Source organism: Anas platyrhynchos, chromosome 4, assembly GCF_047663525.1.
Source record: "Anas platyrhynchos isolate ZD024472 breed Pekin duck chromosome 4, IASCAAS_PekinDuck_T2T, whole genome shotgun sequence".
NCBI classification, from domain to species: Eukaryota; Metazoa; Chordata; class Aves; order Anseriformes; family Anatidae; genus Anas; species Anas platyrhynchos.
Genome location: NC_092590.1, coordinates 45,526,162 through 45,541,010, shown reverse-complemented (window position 1 = coordinate 45,541,010; position 14,849 = coordinate 45,526,162). Strand labels below are relative to the sequence as shown.

Sequence of the window (14,849 nt, the reverse complement as noted above, 5' to 3'; positions counted from 1 at the left end):
GTATTTGTGAATTCATGCATTTTATACGCTGTTCTGCAATCCTTGTGGAGGCAAACTGCCCATTTGACAAAATCTCCCAGGTCACTAAGCACTCGCTGCTGGACTTGCTGTATTAAACCCTAAGCACTTCTGCTATTCTTCCAAATTTGTTCGTGCTCCACAGATCCTCATTTTTCTCCTGAGTGAGAAAATTACAGGATTTTGCCCGTCCTTTTAAACTTTGCCTGAATGGGATCAGCCAGCTCCATCTGACATGGGATGGGTAATTCTGCGATTTGTTTCAATGGCTACAACTAGCTCTATCAAATAGAAGTTCATCTGTAACTCTGGAAGCTGAGCTTACCAGCATTCTGGAAAATATGGAATGTTAAGGAATAAAGTTGGACATAATTGCATAAGGCATCCTTAAAAACTTTTCTTATGAGCAGACTCAAGTACCAAAGCACATACAACAGCTGTGTTCCCAGGATCAGGAGGGAAGGTGGTAAAACAGTGCTGCAGCATCCATAGCTGCACTGAAGTCTTTTTTTGAAAAGTTATACCTGCTGCTTGTAGAATTATTTATATTAATGTTGTAAGCATAAATATAATCAGCATAATTCTAAAGAAAAATTTTTCATCCAGGCCACTACAGTGTTATAGACACTCAGTGAATGAAGTTGTTCATGACAAATTGTAATCAACAGGGCTAAAGATACAAGGGATTTTGGAGCTGTTTTGCTGCATCTATAAAATCACTTGATTAGTCCTTTTCTAAAAGGCTTCTGAGCACAGAAAATATATAGTAAGATTATGAATTTTTAAAGCATGTTTTGGATAAGTTTGCTTAGATTAATTACAGATTTTTGGATCCAGAAGGGGAAGCTAAAATATGTTCCTAGAAGTATGCTTTTAGACTTTGAAAATAAGATAAATTAATGTTGATTGAAAGAAGCTTTTGCATTTAGTGTGGAAATGAATTTTAGTGTGATCACACATCTCCTTTGATAACCATAATTTTATTCACTTTCCCTAAATAAGAAACTATTTTCCACCTCCCATTTTAATGTAGTTTAAAAATCCCAAATAATTCATCTATAAAAGGAATAAAAAGTAAAAAAAAAAAGTAAAAATCAAATTGTTTTCTTATTCAACCATTCAGAATCTTATACGCATATTAGAAGAGAAGGTTTAGTTGCTTTGACATAACTTTTCCGCTTTCGTTTTCCCGCCATGATGAAAAACAGTGTTTTATGGGCTAAATTTTACCTGCCAAACACAGAAATTGCATGGTTTACTTATAACTTTACAAGCTGAAGGTAAGTCAGGAGAAATTCATCAGGTACCTAAAACTGAACAGAAAGGTGAAGTTAAATTGAAGTTAAAAATTGATTCAGGGCAGATACTAAATATGGTTATTAAATATTTCTGCACAAATTCACAAATAATTGTTCTAAAAAGGAAAATGCCTGCAGACATGTAGATGCTATCAGTTAAGATGCAGACATAGCTACAGAAAACACTACAGCATGTACCAGAAGAGGCAGAAGCAGTGCTAAGAATATTCTTCTCTTCACCTCTAAAGTGTGCAGTAAGCTACTGCAAATTCAGAGAAGCTAACAACCCCAACAGCTTCCACAAATACCCTTTTACAATAAGTGGCAAAATGTTCTCCTAAATGAAGAGTACTATCTTGCCTCCACAAGGATTACAGAGCAGCAACTATTCTGTCCAGTAGGTAGGCCTGTGGCCTTTGTTTTGCCCAGCGTAGTGCACTAGGAACATGGCAAACAGACACGACCATGGCCCTGTGGTAGCTCTTTGCCACCAAAGAGTGCGAGGACACATTACTGAATATTTTCTATGATCTCCTACTATTCAACACCTTATCAAATAGCCAGCTTTTTCTCTGTTGCATTAGCACACTGTAATGCAAACTGAAGTCAAAATCCAGGCCGCATCTTTACAGCCCAAAGGGTTCAGTTCAGGTTGTTTCCATGAGTGCCTCATCTTCATAAGACCCTGTTAACACTCTTAGGGAGCAGGCACAGAAATTGAAACCTCAGGAGAGATGACGATCTGGTTTATGACCATGAAATTCTGTCCAAAAATATTAAAGGGTATTTGGATGTGAAGCAAGGTTTGTCTTGTTTTATCTTTCTCTCAAAAGCAGGTCTAGTCAGAAAAAAAATAAAGACTAAAAACCAAAGATAATAGAAACAAATACTTGTTTAAAAGAAAAAAAACTCATTAATTTGAAGATGCAGTTCTGAAAAATAACACTGGTCTATGCTGAAAATGTCATTATATTAAGCAGAATACAGTCTGGCCTATTCACCTCTTGTAGCTGGGTTCCTGTGATCCTGAACCTGCAGGTAAACAGAAAAAAAAAAAGGAAAAAGCATAAAGCCTATTTTGTTATAGTCATAACTAACAAGGGGCAAAAGACAAATTGCCTTTATTTTGCAGGCTCTATTGAGTCTTAGCAAGAGGAGTCCAGTACCTTTGTGCTGGTTATGACACATTAAGAGATGGCACATAGGACCTTGAAGCTGAGGATTTAGCAGAAGAAATAATGGAAGGATTTAAATGGATTAAGTGTGTGATGGGACTCAGGCAGAAGGAGGTGGAGATAACTTTAGCTATCTAGTAAACGAGAAGAAGGAGAGATGATAAATGGAGTCCTGAAACCTCCACAGATTAAATTATCTTGGTGGGAGGCAGGTGTGAATTACTGGGGAAGTGTTAGGACTAAAGGGATTTTTTTTTTTGTATTTGCTGGCATAAGATAAGTTCCCATTTATGTGACATGGTCACAGTAGTGCAACTGCTTGGAGCTGTGTATACCCGTATACATGTGTTATCTAAGGACTGGGGAATAATTCTTAACACAAGAAAAGGAACTTCCAGTGTCTCACTAGAGACTCAATGAAGTGAAACAGTAGAGCAGCAGGAAGATTAACTTTGACATACATAGAAAAAAGGTATTAGTCACCATGGTAAAGACAATCTTACTGTAACGGCAAGTAATGAAACTAGTCTGAAGAAAGTTATACAGCAAATAGACAATGCTGCAGTTGTTGCTAGAAATCAATTACACGACCTATTTCTGTATTTGTAACATCAGTGGTTTTGCCATCACGTTGCTACAAGTCTTTCACAACTATTTTCAAATCTATTTGTGTTTCTCAAGCAGTAAGAAACTGTTTGGAGCTGAGCCCATTATAGTGTCTATACCCTGTTTTGCTACATTTTTCAGAATATACATGTATTTTCTTCCCATTTAACTTCTAATAGAGTAATCACTATTACCCTTATAGTAACAGGTTAAAATTGGGTTTATCAGAAGTTGAGTCAGATTTTATCAAAAAGGAAAACAAATTCTATGTCTTTCTAATTTAGAACTGCAATTTATGTCCCTCTATTGAGCCCATAGTGCAATTGTTCTAATAGAAAACAAAATTGTTTTCCTACTTTGACAAGTGGTCCCAATTTCAGAAATTGCTGATTGAAAGTCAGTGAAATTTTAGTAAAACAGGAAGTTGAAGACACTTTCTACTTTGCAACCATTTAAGAAAAGCAAACAAAGTAGCTGTTTTCTAGGAGTTTTAGTCTTAGACAGGTTCTTTTGCACTGCATTCAGAGCATTATACTCAGTGGAAGAGGATTAAGTGTTTTGTTACTAACTCAGTCTTATTCCTGGAGGTAATAGCATTCGTGTGTATCAACTGCTAGACTGCACACAGTTTATAATCCTATTGACATAAACCAAAGTCAGATGTGAGCAGTACACAAGAGCAGCCCTGACCATGACAGCTGTCCCAGCTTTATCAGCCAGCAAAACTGTATGCTTTCATTTAGTAGAAATATTTATTTCTAATTTCATGCCTTTTTTTTCCTAGGTTTAAGCTGTTCACCCTAGCCATCTGCATGGGCTAGTTATGTTCTTTAGCACTTTGACTGCATTGTCAGAGGGTTACAGCCACCAGCTCTGCTACTGGCAAGCTTGATTTTCTAAACACTCCTTGAGATCCACCCACACCATGAGGAGTACAGCTCCCCAAATGAAATCAATTTATTATTGTGAAACTTAATGATGCTATGGCAATGGGTACTTTTTGAATGTCATAGATTAGATAGATTAATAAAATGCTTAGAAGGTAGGTGGTTGATACTGGAAAGGCAAAGTGTGTTTGCAGCGTACGTACAGATAATTCCAGAACTTCTAGCCAAATCAAAAGAGATTTGCATCGGTACTTCTAAAGAGAAATAGATTAGTGAACAACATGCAGTTAAAACAAAGTTTTAAAGCCATGCTGATGAGTACAAAATAGTGTAAGTTTTCAGTAAATATTGCATTGCCAGATGCTGAGTTCTCCGATATTGATGCTTGACAGCTCCAATATTATCTCTGTAAATGTAGGATTAGTTATGCAATTCATCTTTGAGAACATTATTAACTGTATTAACATCGTAATTGACTCAATATATCTGGTTCCTAACTACCTCAAAGTCAATGCCTGGTTTTATACATAACATTTGGGTAGGAGACAGGATAACAGGTATGAGTGGAGTTACAATGCGAAGCAAGTATTTTAAGAGCCTGATTTTCCTTAACTTAGCTGAGGCTTGAGATGGAACTGTTTCTAGCTCTGGAAGAGAGCAAGACCCTGATGTAAAGGCAATCCTTTTGTGGGTTCCCCAGAGCAGGGAGCTGCCACTGGGAGAGCACAGCAGCAGCAGCCCTTGCGGGTATGGAGTCAGAACAGTGCATGTATATAATTATATTCATGTTCTGATTATAGAGCCAGATGACTCAAACACATGTTGCTGCTGTTCCTAAGAGCGTAGAAAATTTAGACCACACCAGTCACCACAAAAAAGGTACATGACGACTGTCATTGTGCTGGTTTGTAAGCAAGGCACATTGTCACCTTTATGAAAATCTGCTTCATTAAGAATAACATCAAAGTGACATTTTCATTTCATACTAATGACTGCATAATTATTAATTACAGTAGCTACAGAAGTAAAATCCCAAGGAAGTCTCAGTCATTCTTCACCATTGCCAGGTAGTTCTGGATTGCTTTATTCAGTGGGAAAAATAATCCACCATGATTTTGGGAGAACATTGCATGTAGAAATTTTGCTACTGTCAGTGAATATCCTTCTATGCCAGTCTTTAAAAAAAAATAGAGCATTTATTAAAGTGTTACCACAGCTCAGTTAATTCTAATCATACCTTGCATTATCAATGTTTTGAACATACAGAACAATCAGAAGATTGTTCAACATTGGGCTGAATCCTGCTAAGTAGTAACCATGATTCCCAGTGACAGTTGTACATTCTATTATTAATATATTCTGTTACTAATAGCATCTCTGCTAATTTAAATTAGTTCTTTTTTTTTTTTTTTGCCTTTTTTTAGATATTTCATTTAGATATTTCATTTAACTTGGACAGTGAAATAAAACTAGTGTTTTGTTTTCAATGAGTTTCAGATTTGATCTGTGCTCATTACAATTGAAAAGCCTCCTATTAGCAAGTCAAGGTAGAAAGACTGAAATTGCAACCACAGTATAATTTTTTACAGTACTTTTTTCAAAATGATAGGATACTTTGAAAGTAAGAGCATCTGATGCTTCTCAAATTTGTCTGTTTACATACGCTCTTGCTATTTCTTTGCTCTTTTTGTAGCATTAACAATTATATTCTTAGAGTAGAAGCTAGTAGAGTAGAGATGGTATAATTCAATGTTTTCTTTCCATACTGAAGAGCCAAAGACAGAAAAAAGTGGATGAAAAATGGATTAAACTACACTAATTGTTCTCACTGAAAATAAAGTACCACCATAATGCCATTTTCCAACAAATAATTTGGCATTAAAATTAACATTTTAAAACCACTTTGTGAAATTTTAATTTTGAAGAATGGCAGCTGCAGTCCAAAGTAACCTTCTGATAACTTTCATGCTTCCTCATATGTATTTTAGATAAAGCATACAGACTATTAAAATATGGTTCTAATTTCCACTCACAGATATAATGGCAAGTATCTGAGTTCCACCTGTCCTATTGGCCTGTCAGTGCTTTAAAAACTGAACATTCGCATAGCAGATCTGGATTTGTATCCTAAATAACAATTTGCATACTTGCATGTGCAGAAACATCTAGCATATGTATGCCTGTTTGCACCAGAGGAAATGTGCAGACAGAAGTTTAATGCATGTTTACCTACCACACAAAAATATTTGTCCAGCTATGAGAACCCAGGTTATTCTGTGAAGAGATATCTGTACTGAAGATACTCAGGATCATAGCTATAGACACCTATTAATTTGATCTCTAAAGTTGATTTTTTTTCCATATTAAGTATAAGCATGTATTCATCAATTTGTATATACTAAATATTTTCATACATCAAATTCTACAAATCTATAGTGAAATTTAAAGCCCTTTAAAACTTAAATTGATATTAAATTTGTGCCACCATGGTATATTGGTCAATACAAATAGGAAAACTTTATGAAATACTTGGTAAAGAAAGAGCATTCACGAGCAAATTTTTGCTTAAGAATGGTTGCCCCTTAACATGCATCAGCTTTGTAAAATTGAAAAATGCTTATGAACCAGCACTCAGAGAACATCAGAACTCCCTAGATATGGTAAACAGATGCTGGTTAGCAAAATTATATCCCTGAAAAATGGTAAGGATATGCACTCCAGTCAGGTATCATACAGCAGTGCAGTTTCAAGAACAAGGACATCTTTTAAAAAAAAAAAAAAAGAGGTACTTAAAAGGCTGACTTAAGGAGATAAGTATGCATTTTGGTGGCCAAACACAGGAAAATCTGGAAAGATGTTTTTTGTGGTCATAAAAAGACCCATAGGACTGCTACAGGGTGTCTGGGAAAGAGCTGTGTATTGATACACTGAAGGTCCTCATAATCAAAAAAATGAGACAGTAGAAAAATCAAACTTTGTCAGGGAGACATGAAGTCCAACTAAAGGATATGGATTTGGAAAGCTTTGTTGTAAAGGTGAAAAACCATGGTTAATAGTAAGAAAAGATCTTGGAAAGGGGGAATTTAATTACAACACCAGTTATACACTCTGTAATGAGTTCTGGGACATGAAAGACAGTATGGTGAAAAGGAGGACAGTGTAGGCTTTAATTAAACACAGAGCATGGACCTGGCCCTCTAAATCAATCATTATTTCTAGGAGGCAAGGAGGAGCGCTGAGCTGTGTGAATGTGTGAACAGAATTTTGGGTAACAGCCCTGCAGACTTCTGAGGAAATACTTTGACAGATGCTGAGTGGGACTACTACTCCTTATGTTCATCCCAAAGGCAACAAAAAATTAAAATTACTTCATGGTATCCAAGAAAAATCTAAAAAATATCTTAATATAAGGCTTGGAGTTTATTTTTTTTTCCCCAGGATTGGAGTGAGGTATTGGAAAGAAAACACTAATGTTCTGGTTCGGATGGAACTCACACCCTACTTCTGGCAATTCAAGATAACTTTCCTCTCATGCAAAAACTAATTCTCTTGCCCTTGTTACATACTTAACTGCAATTAAAGCATAGATCCAACTCTCCAAGCAGTTTAAACTTGTCTACCTCCATAAACATGAGCAGGAACATGCTTCTTTAACATTAGCTAAGGATTAGCCCACCACCTATATAATAAATGGTCTAAAACAGCAGTCTCCCAAAAGATTGGAAAGTACGGTTATCATCTTTATGCAAAAATCATAACAAAATAGTTCTGAGTGATAAACCATCACTCAATCTTTTCAGGTAAGTCAGCAAAAACTCCACATTCACACCAAGAAAGGGCTCTTGCTAATGACATTTGAACATCTATAATCAGGTAATATGACATTTGCTTGCAAATTGTTTTACTTGTTCCTGGTTGACTGCTAAGTATTGATGATCCCAATTCCTGTTATATGCCCACTTTATCTTTTGTTATTTTTGTTTACTTGCTGGAAAGGAATTATTTAACTGGACATAAGCTTAGGATTAGAAGACTCCAGGTTTTACAAGAAAGCAGAAAAACAGTAAAAATACTTCCAGGGCATGTTAAAATCTTCCTTTAGGCATTTTCAGGTAACACTAGTTACTAGGGAAAAGGTTTTGAATCAAACATCTGGAAGCAAATCAGTCACAGCATTCCTGCAACCTTTGAAGCAAAACAGAATATATGGCAGAAGAGAAAAAATGAAATTTCAGAAAAAGTTACCATCTTCCATTCATGGAAAACTCATACATTTATCTCATCAGTTGGGTAGGTCTGCACAAACTGAGAACAAACAGCACTGAGGAATGACCCACAACTGACCACTACAGCCAGCCGTGGATATTACATCACATCTCGATTATCGTGATCGATCTTTCAGGTCTTTATTTCTGTTAGTCTAATGGCACAGATGCTCTTTACCTGCTTCCACAAACATTTTCCATTTTCTTTGGAAAAAGTACTTCCTTTCAAACCTCTTTTCACCACAGGGGCCAGAGCTGGAATGTAAACCTATTGCCCCAGGTCAGACCAATGGCACTGGATCATGCTGACGTAGTAGAGAAGTACATGCTTTACCAAATGCAGAGACTAATACTCTAATCAAGTAGCTAACTGCAAGTATAGTAAAGCAACAAAATGATAAAATGTGGTTTACTTCAGCTTTTCTTTCCAATAAGTGTAATAACCGAAAGCTTCCATATCAGCTAGATAATCATGTTTCTCCTGTGTGAACTATCTGGGGTCCAGTTCACACTATAACTCTTCCTTCACTCTGGACATTTTTTTTTTTTAATATTCTGCCATTTATTTCCACAGAACCTGTGAGAATTTTGCATTACTAGGGCTGTTACTCTTCAGTGAGATCCAATTTGAAGTGGTTAATGAATTCACAAGTACTGACTGAGCTGTGGACAGGCAAACATACATTCATGAAGAATGCCTGATTGCACGAGACATGCTTGTCCTAGGAAGACTCACTGGAAAAACTTGAAGTTTCTCTGTTCAAGTCAAGTAGTGAAGCATGCTCCCAGTTCCAAAATAAAATATCTGAAGATAAGGCCAAAGAAATGTGTGGTTAAATATCAAGGCATCAATCCAGAGATACCTAGGTCCTCAGCAGTAGATATAGAAGTTTTTAAAGGAACAGCTTAAGAATGGCTAGATTTTTTTCCATACAACAATTAAAACATACGATAATTCATTTGCTCCAAACCCAATTATTAATATGACTTCCTGGCTTGTCAAGAAGTCCTAAGAAATATTCTTAAATCTTTACACTTGTGGGATTTGAAAATTGTACTTAAATCTTTATATTACTTTTTCCCCTGAAGAACTGAATCCACCTGTTATTGTGCAGAAAATATATTAAGCTTCTATTATAAATATTAGGTTTCTAACACCAGCTTGTCTAATTCCAGCTTTTTTAAAAATAGAAACCAAGCTATTTCTAATGAATACATCACATAACAATTGTGAAAAGTAATAGTGAAATGATCTTGCTGGATCATTTTAGGCATTAGCTCTCATAAGTCAGGCTTTACAAGTATAGTTGTATTGAGTGGTTTTTATGGAGCAAAGGATAGGTAAAGATTACGTGTATGTTCTGCCAACGAAAAACCCTTTCCTCCTAGGGAAAAGCCCTGTACAACTAAATGAGTAATAATATACGGAAATGATTATGCTTTTTTTGCTTAGACCCTTTGCATAATAAGGGACACAATATTGCAGCCAGAGTATTTTACATCTTTTATTTTTAATTGAATTGTTTAAGACAAAACCCTTCCTTTCCATTTATTTTAATGTCTACAATCAACATTGCTAATTGCCTGGATTTTATGAGCTTACTTGCAGGGACAGGTGATTTAATGATATTATATTGGGTAAATACCTTTTCCTGGATGAAAAGAATCCCTAGGGAATAAAGTAAAACTGCCTTCTTTCCCTTTGTTTTGTCTTGTTCCTGCAACAACGGTTTCACTTTTCAAAAGTACAGCTGAGAATACCTTCAATCACATACAACATTAAGACTGCATGCTCATATACGCTTTAGGAATTGTTTCTACACTTTTGAATCTTAAATATCTTCCTGGTGCATATAGTAAAGACAAAAATCTCAAACAGAAAGTGTTTTGAGGATCTAGAAATACCAAGAACTGGTTGATTTCCCTACCTATGGAAGCAACTCTAGAACATGACTAAGGCACTTAAGCTCAATTTTAATAACCTTTCTGGCAATTTGTTCTATGCCACACATTTCTACTGAAGTATTATATACTCAGTCCTAAGAGGCTTTTGGGCCTTATCCCTACATTGATTTAGAGTAACTTAAGGAGGATATTAAAATATAAGCACACTTATGCAGAGAAAAAGATGAGTTGCAACAGAAAGTTAATCAGCTTGGCTTTTTCACTAATGACAGAAGTTAGTATAACAGATTGTTAGATGCTGTACCCTTCTGAACAGTTTCCAACTTTAGAGATTACTGTATGGCTCATGTAAAAGGACCAAATTAAACATCTATTACAACATTCTTCTCGTCTTTGGTAAGTCAATATGTCAAACAAAATATTGTTCAGGTTTCTAAAATTGGAATTTTTAAAAGTGCTTAGATTACTTATTACCCATGGCAAAATTCCAATTTGTAAAGAGCTATTAACTGTTTCAAGCAGTATTGGAGTAATTTTGCAGGTGCACTTTGAAAGCAGTGAAGATGCTTGAATGTTTCTTTTTTAAAGAACAGTAAGAAGGGATATTGCAAATTATTTCTAGAAAGATCTAAATGGCTTTGCAATTCGGCATCTTATTGAGAAACTGCATGAAAAATTGCATTCTCAATCCACTATCAATTAATCACTACAGCAGTTAACTCCTTTTCATATATCTTATACACAATATAAAAAATGTGTATCTATTGCTGACTAATTTCAAAAGAACAATTGAGTTTTTCATGTTGTCTGAAGTTTTCTAAAAATTATGTAGAATTTAAAAGATAAAAGTGAGAACAGTGAGAACAAAGTGGGACTGATAGAATACTTTTGCCTGTTACCTACTTGCTCTGGTGTTTCTGTGAATCTCATCAGAAATGTTTGAAATTTTAGGTTCTCCAGTGCTCTTGTAGATGTGGCCTTTCATTTTCAGAAATGTGTGGCAGAAATATCAATTAGGCTGTTTTTAAGCGAACATTTTCCCTTTAACAAAATTACTGTATTCAGAAGACAGGAGGTACTCCTAGCAGTGAAATTACTACATTTTGACTCCAAACATTGCTGATGTATCTCAAAAAGAAAAAAGCACATGGATTACTTTTTCAAGTGTCCTATTTTACAGGTTGAATAGGCTAGATTATATGTCATACAGTATTGCTTCCAATTCTTTGGCTGCCTTTTCTATCCCGTGAAATAATAAGAATTATCTATCCAGTAAAATAATAAGAATTACTTTAATTACACCTCCAAGGACAGCAGGAAGCATGATGTGCTCCTTCTTGTACCTTGCAAGCAGGAGGCCCTTCTTGTGTGCTCTATCAGATCTCGGGAGGGATGATACCTTGGGGTGGCGTAGGCTCTGCATGCATCAAGGGGAACCAACCCTTCCCATGCAAACACCCAAAACATCAGGTCATCTCTTTCCTAATACAAGCATTCTAGGCAGGGAGAGATGCAATTATCTGATGACAGGCTGGTTTGGTAGGTCCTCCAGGTTCAGATAGCCAAGATAAGCATCTCATGCCCCACTTACTCCCCACTCTCCTGCTGTAACTTCTCCCCAGCCTGTGGTTTTCCCCTGTGCTGGCTGCCTTGCAGCATTTTTTCAGTAGCAGCATGTCTGGTGCCTTTCCAGCCCTGCTGCAGAGGGGTGGCACTCAGCAGAGGCTGATGGAAATCACAGCCAGCTCCATATCTGTACCTACATCACCAGAGACACTAGCCACAGCTGTCAGCTTCCAGCTTTCTTCCTTTGATTTGGCTACCTCAAATTCAAATAAACAGCAGCTTTCCATAGGCTGACATACTGCAAAGGGAGCAAGATCTTCCAGGGGAAAGACCAGTGGCGAAGACAAAGTGCAATCGTGCTATTCAAAACATGCAAGGAATGAAGTAATATGGGCTATTCCTCCCACTCCTTGCAGGCTTTCATCAGAACTGCAGCCAGCTGAAGGCATTGATCTCAGCCTGTAGCTTTCTTGGAAGGCAGTCTAAAGAAGAAAATTTATTTCCAGAAGAATTAAAGCCTATTTCAAACCTCAGCACCCTCCACCATTCAAGCACCTTTTTCATTTTTTTGGCAGCCTTCGCTTTATAGAGCCACACAACTGAAACAAGCTCATTCAAATGTTTTCCCCTTAGGAATGCAGAGAGACATTCATTACAGATGTTATCATGTAGGCTTACCTTATACTGAAATACAGTAACAACCACAGGTATTGGTGCACATGAAAGTGAATAAAACTGACATCCACTTGTTAGCCTACCTAATGAAGGAGGAAAGGGCCAAGTCATGGCTGAAGTGCTATGGCAGGAATGCACTATTTGGCCTTCCACTTAGCAGAAAATTCTGTTCAATTACAGCTGGTCATTTAGCACACAGCTTTACAATTTACAGCAGTGAATGCAGTAGCCTTCAAATTCCAGTTATAAGCACTAAGCTTTTCCTACGTGCATTTTAGTCCATATAACACGATGGCTAACAACCTCTAATTTTTCTACTTTCTACAGGACAAACATTGCAGAGATATACAAATGCTTCTATTCATGTGACTTAACTTTAAGTATAACATATCAAAAATGCAGAATACATAGCAAGACTGCTGAAGCAGTAAATATGCAGCATACCTATCAAGGCTCCAAAGCTCTTTTGACCACACACACACCCTTGCTCTTGCTCATGTAAAACAATGAGTCAGCTCAACTGCATGAAGGAATTTGTACACTATTCACAGGAACAACATCCCAAAATATTATGAGTTCATGTTTTAATAGTCATGATTTTAAAAACCACGAAGTATTTCATTTAAATTCCAAATCTCCATGTCTCCTTTTGAGAAACTGTTCCTGATGATATCCCACTGATAAGATTTTCCATTAGGAAAAAATAAAAACAAACATCACCAATACCTGCAATACATTTTCTGCATGTCTTTGTGCTAATCAGCCATCTATGTATTTTCTCTCACAAATGCTTATTGTGTCATATGGCTTATTCAGAAGGGCAAATGATGACATTTGCCTCAGAAACTGAGCTTCTTTCTTAGACATCTAAGAATTATACCACATAAGGTTTTAAATAGTACTTTGCATGATTCATCAGTTCATGACATCCATACATCATTACTTCTTAAAGCAGGTTATGGCAATCAGAGTTTTATTCTATATTAGCAAATGCAAGTAAAAGGAAAACAAAACACAGAATGAAAAAAGATCTTAAAGCTACATATCCTGCATGTTTTCCAGACAGAAGATTGGAAGATCTCCAGTGGAATCTTGATTTAATTCAAATGGTGGAGACTGCACAACTTCAATTGCTATTTCTCTTTCATACAAAGTAAAGCCTTCATCCTGACCTTGAAAAAAAAACATCTAAAGAGGCTTTTTTCTTCCTTAAGAATACAAATAAATTTTATTTGTTGTGATTATTTTGCTCATTAGTCAGTCTTGCATTTAAAAATAATCAAAGCCATAACTTTTCCTCTGATGCTTTTGAGGGAGAAAAAAAGATAACAATAATTTGATCTTGTACTTGTCAACGTTTTTCTTTATGTGGTTTGAATCTGCCTTTAGCACACTCTGAGATGAGAACCAAAGAGTCACTATTCAGAGTTGCAAAATTCAAACGATGTATGAACTCCAGAAAACTCTTCCTTGTGCCAGTAAATACATAACTCTAGAAAAAAATTGCAAATGGCACATTGCTATATTCTCAGAAGATCTGTAAAGCTTTAAATGGAAAAATTGGATAGTAAGGTTTATCAGCCAAAGTCTCAAGAAGACTGTGCTGTGATGGGAGCTAGATCACAAGGTCTTCCATAATAGCCAGCCTAATCTAGGAAGTTAGTTCCTTAAAAAAGTTTCACAAAACAAGTTTCAGCAACACTGTTCAGGATGATATTCTTTTACAACATAAAACAAATCCATTCTGAAAACGCTCTATAATGTTAACTTTTCTGTTTTCAGCAGTTATTAACTCTTCTCTATCAAAGTAGCATTTAGTTTTGCTATACCTTCAATACCCTTCATCCTTGGGATTTGCCCAAGCAGCCCAGGACAGAGGACTCCAGTATCCCAAAACTCTCCTCAGCCTGTAGCAGCCAGCACACTGCTCCAGGAGGACTAAGCAATAATTTGGGAAGAGCTCCAGGAGCAGGGACCCTCACAGCACCACTCAAACCAGGATTAGAGCCAGGGCTGGGCTGAAATAGCCCCTGAGGCAAGGGATGGGGTGGGGGCATCAGGTGCTTCTACTTGGGCAATTAGGAAACATTGGTTCCCTCAGGGCACTTGGTACCAAATCTTCATAGAATGGGGAAGGTGGTCTTGTAGTTATGTGAATGGTCTAAACTCAAACCAGGTGTTCAACAATAACTTAATGTCCCCTCCCTTGTTCTTCAAGACAAGCAGTGGCTCCTAGGGGCTTTGAGGCAACTTGATATGGTCACTGAGAGAAGGGTTTGCCCCCTTTGCCACTTAGAAATTTTTTTGAATTTTTTGGACTGTTATCCCCAAGTGGTTTGATCCACTGATAGCAAGGCCACTACAATGTCTTGAGTGGTCTAAGGCAGTTCAAAATTGAAGATACTATTTTATTTCTTGATATCTACTTATTTATTGCTGGTTCTCAGGAAAACC

The 14,849-nt window shown here is 36.6% G+C and overlaps 1 protein-coding gene across 1 annotated transcript in view; it reads right to left on the bottom strand.

The window, feature by feature from the left end:
* Positions 1–14,380, bottom strand: part of ANKRD50 (ankyrin repeat domain containing 50) — a 63,166-nt gene extending 48,786 nt beyond the window's left edge. The window contains exon 1 of the mRNA XM_005015559.6: positions 14,225–14,380. The gene's annotated coding sequence lies outside the window, so the exon portion shown is untranslated. The remainder of the gene's footprint in view (positions 1–14,224) is intronic.
* Positions 14,381–14,849: the final 469 nt, after the last annotated feature.